This window comes from Marmota flaviventris, chromosome 3, assembly GCF_047511675.1.
Source record: "Marmota flaviventris isolate mMarFla1 chromosome 3, mMarFla1.hap1, whole genome shotgun sequence".
NCBI lineage: Eukaryota > Metazoa > Chordata > Mammalia > Rodentia > Sciuridae > Marmota > Marmota flaviventris.
In genome coordinates, this window is record NC_092500.1 from 167,343,380 (window position 1) to 167,359,858 (window position 16,479).

Genomic DNA, 16,479 nt, shown 5'->3' on the forward strand with positions numbered 1-16,479 from the left:
TCAGTTTGACTTATAAAAATGGTCTTCTTTCTGGACATTAACATCTAGAAAGGTGAATTAAAAAAATAGGTTGGAGCTAATGGTTCACTACTGCTGCACTGTACAGTTGCTCACAAAGTACATTAGAATTGATTATTGTTGATGATTACATTAGAACATCAAAATAAAATTATAAACAAAAAGTGCTACAGCAAACAAAATAAATTTTTAAGCTCTACATCAAAAAAAAAGAAAGAAAGAAAGAGAAAAAGGGAAAACAAAATACCTAGTAGCTCTATATACATCAGCTTTTTTCTTTCTCTTTTTGTCTACAAATATATGACACTTTTTCCAAAAGGTCATTCTCAAAAAGTACAGAGTTATGGCTTCTTTAAAGTTCTACATCATCTCTGGCTTCAGAGTCACGTATGGCTTTAAAAGGTCCTTTAGTACAACCCTGGCAGGATGGTCTGGGGACACTGGCAATGGTGTAAAGGTGGGCATGACATCTGCGAAGGGTTCCAGAGAAGATGCCCAGGTCCACTAGGTCCAAGTCCAGCTAGGTGAGTAAGTGGCTCTGACTTCTGCTGCCTCTTTACCACTTCCCGGCACCTTTGCACCTTGCTTTCTTCTTCTTGGTGAATCTACAGTTCCATGGCAAGAGCAGAAAGTTTGGGTGGTGGAACAGCTGGATGAGATTCCATTTCCAGAAACTTAACAAAATGTTCTGAAAAAGAACTCTTCCACACAGATTGCTGACTTGGTATCAAAGGTGTGCTGGGGACAGATTTGGGTCCTCCTCCAAGCCAACCAGGCATCCACGTGGTAACACCTCCATAATCTTCTTTCAACAAGTGCTCCATTTCCCCCTTTTCAATGTCCAGGATCCTTCCGATTACCCGGAGCACCTCACAACGCTTACTTTTGGGTGTGCGGAAATGACCGATAAAAAGGTTTCTCAGGAGGCCTTTGTCCACTTTTCCTTCTGTGCTGCTTGTCATGTTCATCAATTTCTTTGGTGTATCGTCCAGCATTTCTTGCAGGAGCTCACTTTGTTTTGTAAGTTCTCCAGTCTGTTCTTCCTTGAGATCTAACTGTCTGGGTGCTGAATCAGACACAACATTTGCTTCATCCTGTAGTGATAATAATGCTTCTCCTTCGACTTTTTCTGCCTTTTCCTTCTGTTCTTTCTTGAATTCTGCAGGACACATAGCTTTTTCTTCTTGTTGGAAATGCTCTTGAACCGTTTGCAGGTTACTTAATGACAGGGCAGACTGCGTTCCTCCTTCCTGGGAGAGCAGAAACTGCAGTGCCTTCTCATCCCTCTGTTGGGATTCCATCCTCAACTGTTCCTGCGGGGACTCTATCTGCACATTGGCTTGATGACTTGTAGTCGAAGATGAAACTAGCTTTTCCTCCAACAGCATGACTTTCTTTTTCAGTTCAAGCTCCCTTTTTTCCACAGCCCAAATTTCCCGGGTGTGAGAATCTTCTGATTCCAAAAGATGGCTGTGTAGTCTCTCTAGCTCCTTGTGTAAGCGTAATTCTTTGTCATGTAAGTGTTGAACCTCGTGCTGGAGGGTCCTGTTCTCCATCTGTTTTTGCTTCAGACACAAGATGACTTGATCTGTCTTTTGCTGAAACATAATGGACTTCTCCTGCCTTGATTCAACTGCAGTGGCAAGATGACTGAACTCCCCACACTTGTCCTCTTCTTTTTCTTGTAACGGCTGCTCAAAGGCATGAGCTTTCTCCTTCATAGTCTCCAGCTGCAAGTCTTTTTCTCGCAGCATCACAGAGTACCTCATGTTGGTCTCCTGTAATGCTTGACACTCCATTTCCTTTCCTCTGGATATTTCTATTATGTTTTCATTTTCTGCTTTGAGTTTGGAAATGTCCATTTCTAAAACGAATACTCGCTCCTTGAGGATCTTGGCTGCTTGCCTCCATACTTGGTTTTCACTCACTTTGTTGGTGAACTCTTCATTTGAAGAAAGTAACTGATCCCTTTGGGCTCGGATTAAGAGATCTTTTTCTTTAAGTGAATTCAGTAACACATCTTGCTTTGCCTTTAGCTGTTTAATTTCCGAATCCGTTTGTTCATGTCCTTTGCTCTCTATCTCCGACAAAGCAGCCATGGACTCAGACAACCTGTGGTTGTTTTCTTGAAGAGTCTTAATTGTAGCATCTTTTTCTTTCAGTGACTGTCTCAGCTCTTGGACCTCTGCTGACTGGGAGCTAAGTGATGAAGCAGACAAGAGCTGGGGTGAAGTACTATCAAGTTTTCCCACAGGAAGGGCCTTGGCGTTGCAAAGCTGCCCTGTGCACTGCTGATCCTGGCCTAATTTGGTGTCACTCAGCTCATCACTTTGGATGAGGCCGGTGTGGTCTGCTTCTAACTTAGAATGATTTTCACCATCAACCACAGCTTGGGCTTGAAGTGGAAGAAGCTCCTTCTGATGTTTCCATTCCTCCATTTGTTTAACTTGCTGTCTTAGATTCTGCAGAGTCTCTCTGAACATACCTTGACCACTGCTTACAAATCGGGTGGGCAATTTTCTATATTCTTCCTGAATCTGGATGAGGGCTGCTTCTTCCACAGCAACTAGATCCTTCATTTTGTGATGTTCTGATTTTAAATGGCTGTTTTCCTTCACCTTCTCGTTCAGAATGGCTAAGACTTGTTCTCTTTCCGTGGTGAAGGTCTGCAGCTGCTGCTGAAGGTAAAGGACATCCTGGGGGTGGGAAACTGGAGACAGTCTAGCCTGAAGAGCTGGTGTCTCCACATCCTTCTGCTGGATAATTTGAGTGAGTTTACCAACTTCATCTGTGGACAGCTGATGAATCTCCTTGGTTAAAGATACATTCTGTTCTTTTAGAAGTTTAATCTCAAGTTCTTCTTTGATTCCTTTCACTGACGTCTCATTTTCAGATTTCAATAGGTTGTGTTTTTCGCCTCCATTTTCTACAGTAAGGCTTTCTTTAACTTTCGGTTCTCGAAGAACATCGGAATTCTCTGTTTGAGTGTCATGTCTGTCTCCAGGCAACTGGGCTTTTATTTGTCCAATGGTTTTCTGCAAATTCTTAATTTCCTCATCTTTTACTAAAAATAACTGGGTATGCGCAGCATTCATCTGCTCATATTGGTATTTCAATTCATTCATTTCCTTCTTCTGCTCCTGTAAAGACTGAAGTAGGTGCATTTTACCCTGTCTTTCATCTTCAATTATCTTCTGATGATGTTTTTAATTTCCTCTTCCAGATGATTATTGACGAAATTCAGTTGAGATACCTCAGATTCTAGTTCTGTGATACTATCGAGGGTTTCAAGCTCAGCCACAAGGACAGCTCTGTGCTGCTGTTCCCTAAGTCTTTCCAATTCTTCTTGCAGATGATTTCCTTCTTCTTTCATGGATCCAATCCTTCTGTCCTTTTCTTCTATGGTTTGCCTTAAAGTTTCATTTTCTCTTAAGACCTGAGAACACTTATCTAAATCCTTTTGGAGTTCTGAACTTTGTTCTTTGAGTTTGTCAAGAAAAAGTTTTTTCTCACTTATACGTTGTATCAATTGCTCCTGGTCTTCTAAATGAGATGCCAAAAGTTCCTTAGTTTCTTTTTGATCAGCAGCCATTTGCTCAATATTCTTTTTGAGGCTTGCGATTTCAAAATCCTTCTCTTGATTGAGTTGTTTCAATTTCTTGATTACAAGGTCTCCTTCATATCGTTGTTTGGATAGCTCATCTGTTATCAAAATTATGTGCTTTGTTGCTTCCTGGTTCTGAGTGTCCAGTTCTTCCAACTCAGCTATCAGCATTTTCTTTTCATTAATACTTTGATTCAGTTCTTGCTCCTTTGACTCCAAGTTAAGTTTTAAGTTATGGAATTGTACACAAAAATTCACGTCTGTTGAAGCTGTACTTTTAATTAGTTCATATTCACAGCTCAATGTTGACAGTGATATCTGAAGTTCTTCCTTTTCTTGACTCAATAATGACTTCTCTTTTTCTAAAACTTGAACACGCACATTCAGTTTCAGATTGTCTTCAGCCAGACGGTTATCCTGGTTTAAACCGTTCAGTCTCATTATTTCCTTTTCAGCATCAGACAGGGCTTGTTCAGCCTGAGCACTTCTTCCACCGATGAACTCTGTGGGAGAATTTTTCCCTTTTTGGCCACAGTATCACTCTGCTCCATCACAGAAGGCTGCAATTTACTGCATTCCAGTTGCAAGTTCTCACACTGCTCAATTATTTGTCCCTTTTCCACACCGAGCTGCTCTTGTTCTGTGTTCGAGACGTTTCTGCCATTTTCTGCAGAAGATAATTTTTTATTGATGTCTTTTATTTGATCCTCAAGTTCTTCTATGTTTTTCGTCGACTCGGCATTTTCAGTTTGTAGAACCTGAATAGTTTTTTGCATCTCACAGGCTGTAACCCCTGAGTCACCTTGTTGTGACTGATTTTCAAGTTCTTCAATTCGTTCTTCGTAGTCACGTAATTCCTCTCGATGCCGGCAACTTTCCTCTGCCAGTTTCTCTTGATGTGCCTTCTGCAAAGCTGGCATTTCATGTTGATGATTATTTATGTCCTGACTTTGGTTTTCTTCAAGTACCTTGATAGTATTTTGGAGTTTGCAGATTTCCCTTGGATCAGAATTACGTGTTCCTTGTGCTTGACCAATATGCTTCCAGGGGCTGACTTCAGATTCAAGCCTCGAAACTTCAATTGACAAGCTCTTTATTTCATGTTGTGATGAAATGATGTCACTAAAGTGCATGTCTCCATCAGGAAAAGGTGAAAACTGACGACTGATTCCACAGCTGAATGGAGCCGGTGCAGTGGTTATTGGTGTACCACCAGCTCCCGAGTGTACTGATTGGGCAGGTGACTGCCGTCTCCACAGGTGATCCTCTAGCACCATCTGTCTTGCTTTAGGTTGGCTGGCTTCTGTCCCTCTCTGTTGCAGTTGATGTCGGTAACGTGCAGAGGGATGCTTTATGGGAAGCCCTGATGCTTCTTGGTGCTTTTCTTCCCGATCAGTACAATCCTTTGTAAGTCTTCCATCCTTTGATGTGAATGGAGATTGGGGAGCTTCAATTTCCTTTCTCCCACAATGAGGTAAACCTGCTTCTACCTCTTCTAAATCGTCCAGAAACGCGTCCCTGGCGAAGCTGGAGATATGGCTGGTGAGGGAAGCCAAGCTGTCCCCCACCTGACGCAAGGAGTGGCCCCAGCCGGAGCTTAGGCCCCCAAACCAGGACGACATCGCTGCAACCTCTGAGCCGCTGCAAAACCCGCTCCTCTCACCATCCACCTCTCTCCACGGAACGGCCTTGAGCGCTGCGGGGTCGATTGTGACCTCAGCCTCAGAAATCGGGGCGCTGCGGGGCTCGCGCCAACGTCGCCTTCTGCCTGGTAACGCAGAGCCCTGGCCTGGGCTTTCACCGGGGACTCGCTGCCAGTGGCGCAGTCACCCCTCGGGGGGCCTCTGCTCCTTCCCTGGACTTTCCGCTGTCCCCCTTGGGTGACTCCGCCCTCAGCGTTTGTGACGCGCCCCAGCAGGGCGGGCTGCTCCTGCCACCTGGACGTGGCCGCCCTAACACCCTAGGATTTTCAATATTCATGAAGAAGCCTTTTAGAGTACTGTGACCTGCAAAGCACCACTGAAATCATGGTTTCCTACAAATCATTCCAATTTGCTGCAATAAAGAAAGTTGTATTGATCATTCCGACTACAGTTACCAATTCATTCCACAACCTTAACGTCCCTAACACTATTGAAAGTCTGTCCTCCATATGCTAACTCACTCTCGTGGCTGTTTTCAAAATACTGTGACTCCTTTGGCTCTTGAATGCTTGATTCTAGGTTTGTTTTTTTTTTCCCCTACTTTGAAAACATGTTCTATACCCCCGATGGGTTTAATGCTTTAATGGTATTATGCCCAGTCATGAATCAAGGTAGTTATAGCAATTTGTAGATTATAGTAATTAAAAACTTGCATCTTTATGGGTAAAAAGGTAATATAAGTAATATTATCCCAACATTTTGCTCCTGAAATGCATTTTTCATAGTATCCTTTTAGTAAACTTTTTTTTTTTTTTTTTGGAAAAGGGATCATCTCATTTGGATCTACATAGTAACTTTTCAGTGTTTGGAGGAATTTCCAGATTGATGATCAAAAGAAAATCAAAGAAGGAAGAGTATCCCAGCCCAGCAGCTTCTACAGACAACAAAAGGCTTTATACCTCAAGCTAGAGTGAAATACGTCCAAGAAAGTTTATGTTGATGAACACTTAAACTCATATAAATATGTTTTCTCATCTTGGAAAGGCAGGTGACAGCGGCCGTCTAGGATTCCAGAAAACCACTGACAACACGCAAGCCAAAGAGACAAGTTGGTGTCAGTGTTCTTTAATAAAAACATAAAAAGATTTGCCAAAAATGTAACCATTTATTTGTACCATACATTAAATGTCTCAGTGCTAAGAAATATTCCAGAGCAGATACAACTTGCTATTTCTTTTGTTGTTGTTGTTGTTGTTTGTTTTTTGTTGTTAATAGACCTTTATATATATTTATATGCAGTGCTCAGAATGAACCCAGTGCCTCACACATGCCAGGCAAGTGTGCTACCGCTAAGCCACAATCTAGCCCCATTGCTATTTCAATACAGAAACTTCTATTAAAGTTTTACTTAGTTCTTATTTAAACTTCTAGAAAAAAGATAAAAATTGATCCTATAATTCAAAACTCCCAAAACTTGTTTTAAAATTCCCCAATTTGATATTACTTTATTATGGATTAATGGACCTCTTAATTCTGGATCAGAGTAGCAACAATCTGAAGAACCATTGTGAACATCTTCAAGGGTTCTGGATTTGCCATTCTATCAAAGTCTTCATGTCCTCCAGAAACGCCCACCAAATTTCCAGATTGCACAACCAATCTTCTCATCCCAATATCAAGAACTCTGTGTGTTACCTACTTCGTGCCTTGAAGTAAGCAACCTTGAAAACACAAAGAGTTTAATCACGCTAAATGAAATTACTCATGTGATGGGATGTAAGAGGCACATAGAGAGCTCATCCTCAATAAAATGCTGCCTACAGGAGACTCGTCTGTTAGGAAAAGACATACACAGACTGAAAGTGAAAGGTTGGGAAAAATCATACCCCTCACATGGACTACGGAAGCAAGCAGGCGTTTCCATACTCATATCACATAAAGTAAACTTCAAGCCAGAGCTAATCAAAAGGGATAAAGATGGAATTCACATACTGATCAAGGGAACCAGACACCAACAAGACATAACAATCATCAATAGATATGCCCCAAACAATGGTGCAGCTGTGTTCATCAATCAAACTCTTCTCAAGTTCAAGAGTCAAATTGACCACAACACAATAATCATGGGTGACCTTAACACACCTCTCTCACCACTGGATACATCTTCCAAACAAAAGTTGAATAAAGAAACTACAGAGTGCAATGTCACAAATAATAACTTGGACTTAACTGACATATATAGACTATTTCAGCTGGATACACTTTCTTGTCAGCAGCACATGGATCCTTCTCTAAAATAGACCATATACTATGCCACAAAGCAACTCTTAGCAAATACAAAAACGTAGAGGTATATTTTACCAGATCATATGGAATGAAATTGGAAATCAACGACATAATAAAAAATAAAAAAGTTTTCATCACATGGAAACTGAACAATATGCTACTGAATGAAAAATGTGTTACAGAAGACATCAAGGAGGAGATTAAAAAATTCTCAGAGGTAAATGAGAAACACAGACACAACTTATCAAAATCTCTGGGACACTATGAAAGCCATACTAAGAGGAAAACTCATTGCAGGGAGTTCATTCCTTAAAAGAAGAAAACTCAACAAATGAATGACCTCACACTACATCTCAAAGCCCTAGAAACAGAAGAACAAATCAGTAGCAAAACAGTAGAAGGCAAGAAATAATTAAAATCAGAGCGTAAATCAATGAAATCGAAACAATTGAAAAAAATTTGACAAAGCCAAAAGTTGGTTCTCTGACAAAATAAATAAAATTGAAGATGGCGGTGAATAGAGTGCATCACCCCTGTGTACCGCGTCACTGCACAGGTGAATAACGAGTTAGAATGATCAAAAGCTATCTTGTTGGGAATTTCCAGCAAAATTGGGTTGCACGGTAACCTAGAGGAAGGATTTCCATCACCGAGGACGGGTTACTGGGTCTCAATCGCGAGGGAACTGTGCGACCGGAGATCCAGGCTGATTGATCCACGGCCCGCCCAATGGCTAGAGGCGGCGGGGCACTGAGAAGTGGCCAGCAACACAGAGAGAAACAGCGCTGCGGGCTGAATTCGGGGTTTGAGACGGGGGAAGGAAGCGGTCCAGTTCTATCCCCCATACCGGACAGTCCACCAAGGAAGCCAGCGGCCACCATCTTGGAAAGCTGACGTCACCATCGCCAGTTTCTAACAGATTGCAGCAATAGAACAGGTATGTGTTATTCAGCCCATCTCCCATACAGCGGGGAACTCGCATAAAATCTCTCCCCGGCTTTCCGGGGGAGGGATTATCAGAGTGAGCGTGGATAGAGGCGTGGGGAAAGGTAAAGGCACCTGACCTCCAACTCCCCCTCCCATCAGCGGCGAAAACAAACCTGTCTTGCCAGCTCTGGGGGAGTTGCAAGGGGAAGGAATCAAACAATAAGGTGCCTGTTCCCAATAGCCACCCTCCACACCCAGGAAACCGCAGGCCCAGAGTATAGTTTGAACTACCGAGAGGCATCACACTGGGGAAGTCCTGGCTAGCAGGAGAAGCCAGGGGATGAGAGGCCAGGAATAAACCTAAGCTAACAGGTTTTTGAGACACACGGGGGTGGGGGGAGGGAGCCGCCTCACAAGGACTGTATCCTACAGCCAGAGGGCAAAATCTTGGCCCGGAAGGCACAGCACCACCTACTGGAAGTGAAGAAAATATAAGCCTAATAGTGCCTTTTTTTTTTTCTTTTCTCCTCTCATTTTTTTTAATTCTTTAATTTTTTAATTTTAAATTTTTTTTGTTAATTATTTTTTTTCAATTGTAATTTTTTTTCAATTGTAATTTCTATTTTATTTTTTTTTTAATTTTTTATCATTTCTTTTCTATTCTTTTCTCTTTCTTTCTTCTCTCCCTCTCTCTTTCTTGGTTTGCATCCTTACCTTTTTCCCATCTTTCCTCTTAAGCATGAACACCCAGATTACATATAACTTACTAAATGCAAATAGATGAATACTACGAATAGGTCTATAGTCCGCCTAAGCCCTTAACTACCCCCAAGTACTCCTGTCTATTCTCTTGTTAATATCCGCCTGCATTTGAGCAACCCCCCAAAGAAGCTAACATATACTAACCTCCATACCATCAAATCGCCCGACCTTAACATAAAATCCTAAGTCCAAACCTCAATTCTCTATATGCCATCAAAATCTGAAGGCCTTTAATAAAACTAATGAATTTACCTTAAATCACAATTAAATCCAACATCTCTAAACATTGTCTCCTAACACAAGGAGAGATAGTGGAACTATAAAAACCAAAACAAATTTAAAGAGAAAACAGAAACACAGCAGTCAAACAGAGTTGGAATTTAACTTGAGCACCATGAAAAAACAAGGGAAAAAAAGGATTACAAACAATGTAGGACAACTTAAATACACAGGAGAACCTAGAGGCATCAGAAAAATGGACAGAGAAAGAACTCAAGGCATACCTAACTCAGATGGAATGGAATCTTAGAGAAGACATTAGACAGCAAGTTCAAACAATGAAAGTATATTTTGAAAACGAATTAAATAAGCAAATTCAAATGGCAAAGAACGAGCTCTACCAGGAGATAGAGATTAAAAAAAAAAAAAATCAAACAGTAATCCTAGAAATGCAGGAAACCATAAACCAAATTAAAAACTCAAACGAGAATATTACAAATAGACTACATCAAGTAGAAGCCAGAACATCAGATAATGAAGACAAAGTTTATCAACTTGAAAAGAATATAGTCAACACAGAAAGGATGCTTAAAATTCACGAGCAATCTATCCAAGAGATATGGGATGTCATAAAAAAACCAAACTTGAGAGTCATTGGGATAGAAGAAGGAATAGAGGTTCAAACCAAAGGAATGAACAATCTATTGAATGAAATAATCCTAGAAAACTTCCCAGATATGAAAGATGGAGTGGATTGCCAAATCCTGGAAGTCTACAGGACCCCAAACATTCAAAACCGTAATAGACCAACTCCAAGACACATAATTATGAAGATATCCAACATAAAGAACAAGGAGAGAATATTAAAAGCTACGAGAGAAAGGAGGCAGATTACATTCAGGGGTAAACCAATTAGGTTAACGGCTGATTTTTCATCACAGACGTTGAAAGCGAGAAGATCCTGGAACAACGTATTTCAAACGCTAAAAAATAATGGATTCCAACCAAGAATACTATATCCAGCAAAATTAAGCTTCAGATTTGACAATGAAATTAAAATATTTCATGATAAACAAAAGTTAAAAGAATTCGCAGCCAGAAACCCAGCACTGCAAGGCATCTTAAGCAAAACATGACAAGAAGAGGAATTGAAAAACAGCACCCAAAACTAACAGTGGGAGGTAACTCAGTAAAGGGAAGGAAAAAAAATAACCAAAAAGGAAAAACTAGCCATATTAAAATAAATAAATAAACAAGCATGATGGGAAGTACTAACCATATATCAATAGTAACCTTAAACGTTAATGGCTTAAATTCACCAATCAAGAGACATAGGCTAGTAATCGATGTGGATGTGTAATCGATGTGATTCTGCAATCTGTATTTGGGGTAAAAATGGGAGCTCATAACCCACTTGAATCGAATGTATGAAATATGATATGTCTAGAGTTTTGTAATGTTTTGAATAACCAATAATAAATAAATAAATAAAAAATAAAATTGACAAGTGCTTAACCACACTAATGAAGAGAAGGAGAGAGCGAACTCAAATTACTGGCATATGTGATAAAAAAGGCAATATCACAACAGACACTATAGAAATACAGAAGATAATTAGAAATTATTTGGAAACCTTATACTCCAATAAATAGAAGACATTGAAGACATCGAAAAATTTCTTAAATCAGATGATCTGCCCAGATTGAGTCAGAAATATATACACAACTTAAACAGACCAATATCAAGTGAGGAAACAGAAGAAGCCATCAAAAGACTACCAACCAATAAAAGGCTTACTGTAAAACAAATGCCAAATGTCTTCTTTGATATAAGGAGAGTAACTAAGATCAGAGTAGGGACGAAGAGCAGGAGAAGAAGATTAACATTTAACAGGGATGAGAGGTGGAGGGAAAGGGAGAGAGAAGGGAAATTGCATGGAAATGGAAGGAGACCCTCAGGGTTATACAGTGGAGGGGGTAGAGAGAGAGGAGGGGAGGGGAGGGGAGAGGTGGGGAGGGGGGGATAGTGGAGGATGGGAAAGGCAGCGGAGCACAACAGACACTAGTATGGCAATATGTAAATCAATGGATGTGTAACTGATGTGATTCTGCAATCTGTGTATGGGGTGAAGGTGGGAGTTCATAACTCACTTGAATCAAAGTGTGGAATATGATATGTCAAGAAATTTGTAATGTTTTGAACAACCAACAATAAAAAATTTAAAAAAAAAAAAGAAAAGGCCAGGACCGGATGGATACACAGCTGATTTCTACAAGACCTTTAAAGAAGAACTAATACCAGTACTCTTCAATTCATTTTAGGAAAGAGAAAATGAGGGAGCACTTCCAAACTCATTCTATGAGGCCAATATCACCCTGATTCCAAAACCAGACAAAGACACTTCAAAGAAAGAAAATTTCAGACCAATTCTCTAATAAACATAGATGCAAAAATTCTCAATAAATTTCTAGCAAATCGAATACAAAAACATATACAAAGATCGTGCACCATGATCAAATGGGATTCATCCCAGGGATGCAAGGTTGGTTCAACATACGGAAATCAATAAATGCAATTCATCACATCAGTGGACTCAGAGATAAGAATCCTGTGATCATCACGATAGATGCAGAAAAAGTATTTGACAAAATACAGCACCCCTTAAGGTTCAAAACACCAAAAAAACTGGGGATAATAGGAACAGATCTCCAGATCTTAAAGGCTATCTATGCAAAGCCCCAGGCCAACGCCATTCTAAAAGGAGAAAAAAATGAAGGCATTCCCTCTAAAATCTGGAACAAGACAGGGATGCCCTCTTTCACCACTTCTATTCAGCATAGTTCTTGAAACACTGGCCAGAGCAATTAGACGAAAAAAATTAAGGGGATATGTATAGGAAAAGAAGAACTTAAATTAGCACTATTTGCTGACAACATGATTCTATACCTAGAAGACCCAAAAAGCTCCACCAGAAAACTTCTAGAACTAGTAAATGAATTCAGCAAAGTAGCAGGATATAAAATCAACACCCATAAATCAATAGCATTTCTCTATATCCATGACAAATCCTCTGAGAAGGAAATGAGGAAAACTACCCCATTCACAATATCCTCAAAAAACAAAAACCAATAAAAAATAAGATACTTGGGAATCAACTTAATGAAAGAGGTGAAAGATCTATACAATGAAAACTTCAGAACCCTAAAGAAAGAAATCAATGAAGACCTTAGTAGATGGAAGTATCTACCTTGTTCTTGGATAGGCAGAATTAATATTATCAAAATGACCATACTTCCAAAAGCACTATACAGATTTAATGTAATTCCCATCAAAATCCCAATGGAATTCCTCATAGAAATAGAAAAAGCAATCATGAAGTTCATCTGAAAAAATAAGAGACCCAGAATAGCTAAAGCAATCCTAAGCAGGAAGAGTGAAGCTGGTGGCATCACTATACCAGACCTTCAACTATACTACAGAGCTAGAGTAACAAAAACAGCCTGGGATTGACACCAAAACAGGCAGGTAGACCAATAGAAAAGAGGACACAGAGACTAACCCACAAAATTACAATTATCTTACATTAGACAAAGGTGCCAAAAACATGCACTGGAGAAAAGATAGGCTCTTCAACAATGGTGCTGGGAAACGTGGAAATCCCTATGCAACAAAATGAAATTAAACCCCTATCTCTCACCATGCACAAAACTTAACTCAAAATGGATCAAAGACTTAACCAGAGACCCTGCGTCTAATAGAAGAAAAAGTAGGCCCTAATCTCCATCATGTGGGATTAGGCCCCAACTTCCTTAATAAGACTTCTATAGCGCAAGAATTAAAACCAAGAATCAATAAATGGGATGGACTCAAACTAAAAAGTTTCTTCTCAGCAAAAGAAACAATCTGTGAGGTGAACAGAGAGCCTACATCCTGGGAGCAAACTTTTACCCCCCACACATCAGATAGAGCACTAATCTCTAGGGTATATAAAGAACTCAAAGAGCTAAACACTGAAAAAACAAATAACCTAATCAATAAATGGGTCAAGGACAAGAACAGACACTTCTCAGAAGAGGATATACCATCAATCATCAAATATATGAAAAATGCTCATCACCTCTAGCAATTAGAGAAATGCAAATCAAAACCACTCTAAGATATCATCTCACTCCAGTCAGAATGGCAGCTATTATGGAGACAAACAACAATAAGTGTGGGCGGGGATGTGGGGAAAAAGGTACACTCATACATTTCTGGTGGGACTGCAAATTGGTGCAGCCAATTTAGAAAGCAGTATGGAGATTCCTTGAAAATCTGGGAATGGAGCCACCATTTGACCCAGCTATTCCTCTCCATGGACTATACCCAAAGGACTTAAAAACAGCATACTACAGGGACATAGCCACATCCACGTTTATAGCAGCACAATTCACAATAGCTAAACTGTGGAGCCAACCTAGATGCCCTTCAGTGGATAAATGGATAAAAAAAATATGGCATTTATACACAATGGAATATTACTCAGCAATAAAAGAAAATAAAATCATGGCATTTGCAGGTAAATGGATAGCGTTGGAGAAGATAATGCTAAGTGAACTTAGCCAATCCCAAAAAAACAAATTACCAATGTTTTCTCTGATATAAGGAGGCTGACTCATAGTGGGGTAGGGAGGGAAAGCATAGAGGAATAGATGAATTCTAGATAGGGAAGAGGGGTGGGAGGGGAAGGGAGGGGGCAGGGGATTAGCAAGGATGGAAGAATGTGATGGATATCATTATACAAAGTACATGTATGAAGACATTAATTGGTGTGAACATACTTTATATACAAACAGAGGTATGAAAAATTGTTCTATGTGTGTAATAAGAATTGTAATGCATTCCACTGTCATGTATTTAAAATAAAACCAATAAAAAAAAGAGCAGGATGAAATGACAGAAGAGACAGTGATCGTAAAGGCCAGTCAGCAAAAACTATTAATTTGAAGGGGAACTGTGAGATAATATACATAATAAACATTAATATTAATGATTATTTGGTATCAAATTGGAGTTCCAAGAAGAAAGAACATGACAACAGGGGAGTGATATGTTTGGCAAAATTCATAAATTTATAGATTTGAGTGAGGTCAGCACACCCCAAACTGAATAAAGACAAACAAAACAAATAGAGTACATTATAATCCAAGTTCATAAAACTAAAGATAGAGCCAATCTTAAAACAGAGAAAAAGGACATATTATACACATGGGAACACAAATACAAAAAACACTATGGATTTACCAAAACAAATTAAATGGTTGTGTAGTGTTGTTTCAGTATAGATTTAATTTAATTTGCATTCCCTAATTGCCGCAGCCCGGCTGGCTGGGCAAAATAACCGGGGGGTGACGAACAACTTGTGTACGTTGATACAGCAGGAGTAGGAGCCGTTTATTGCAGGACAGGAGCAGTATTTATACATTCCACACAGCTTATCTAATTAGCATAAACTAGATACATCAGTCAACCAATAAGGAATCTCCACACTTAATGGCTTGTTTTTGTTACTTCTCAAACCACTCCCTCTGGCATTTTGCCAGGCACCATCCAGACTTGTTTACGAACTCTAACATTCCCCTGGCAAAATGCCAGGTGTTATTTTTGACTTGTTTACAGACTCTAACACCTAATGACTGGTATTATTGGACATGTAGTTGTAGGTTTCTTACCTGTTCACATGTTGTTTTCTATAAATTCTGTAAATCTATTTTCCCATTATTATTGAGCTGATGCTCCTTTTTGAGAATTAATAATTCTTTGTAGATTCTGAACACAAGTCCTTTGTCAATCATACGTGTTAAAATAGGTTCTTCAGGTTCCTGGCTTGCCTTTTCGTTTGTTATGTCTTTTGCAAAAGAAGTTTATAGTTTTTTATATCAAATTTATCAATTTTTTATGGTTTTTATATTTTGTACCCTATATAAGAAATTTGGGCATTGCAAATGCCATTCCTAATGTCAAGATTTTCTTCTGTTTCTTCTGGAATTGTAATATTAATGTTTATGATGAATTATAGGCCGTTAGACTAATAATCCATTGAAAGGAAACTTTTGCATGACATTGAAGAAAGGGCCAAGGCTCATTTTATCATTTTTATCATTGTTGAAAAGAGTCTTCTTTCTCATTGGATCACTTTGCCCTTTTATCAAAAAGCAACTAGTCATATGATAAGGATTTCATTTTAGACTATTATGGTCTTTTGCTCACTATATCAATCCTTGTGCCAATATCACTGTCTTAATTCCTTTATACGTATAGTAAGGATTGAAATTAAGTAGTGAAATTCTCCAGCATTGTTCTTTTTTTTTTCTTTGCATATCATTTTATTTATTTTTTTTTAATTTTTTATTGTTGGCTGTTTAAAACATTACATAGTTCTTGATATATCATATTTCACACTTTGATTCAAGTGGGTTATGAACTCCCATTTTTACCCCATATACAGATTGCAGAATCACATCAGTTACACATCCATTGATTTACATATTGCCATACTAGTGTCTGTTGTGTTCTGCTGCCTTTCCTATCCTCTACTATCCCCCCTCCCCTCCCCTCCCCTCCCCTCTTCTCTCTCTGCCCCCTCTACTGACCTTCATTTGTCCCCCTTGTATTATTTTTCCCTTTCCCCTCACTTCCTCTTGTATGTACTTTTGTATAACAATGAGGGTCTCCTTCCATTTCCATGCAATTTCCCTTCTCTCTCCCTTTCCCTCCCACCTCTCATCCCTGTTTAATGTTAATCTTCTTCTCATGCTCTTCGACCCTACTCTGTTCTTAGTTACTCTCCTTATATCAAAGAAGACATTTGGCATTTGTTTTTTAGGGATTGGCTAGCTTCACTTAGCATAATCTGCTCTAATGCCATCCATTTCCCTGTAAATTCTATGATTTTGTCATTTTTTAATACAGAGTAATACTCCATTGTGTATAAATGCCACATTTTTTTTTATCCATTCATCTATTGAAGGGCATCTAGGT

At 39.3% G+C, this 16,479-nt stretch overlaps 1 pseudogene; it reads right to left on the reverse strand.

Annotated features, from left to right (window-relative positions):
• Positions 1-378: 378 nt before the first annotated feature.
• Positions 379-5,244, reverse strand: LOC139705115 (thyroid receptor-interacting protein 11 pseudogene; annotated as a pseudogene).
• Positions 5,245-16,479: the final 11,235 nt, after the last annotated feature.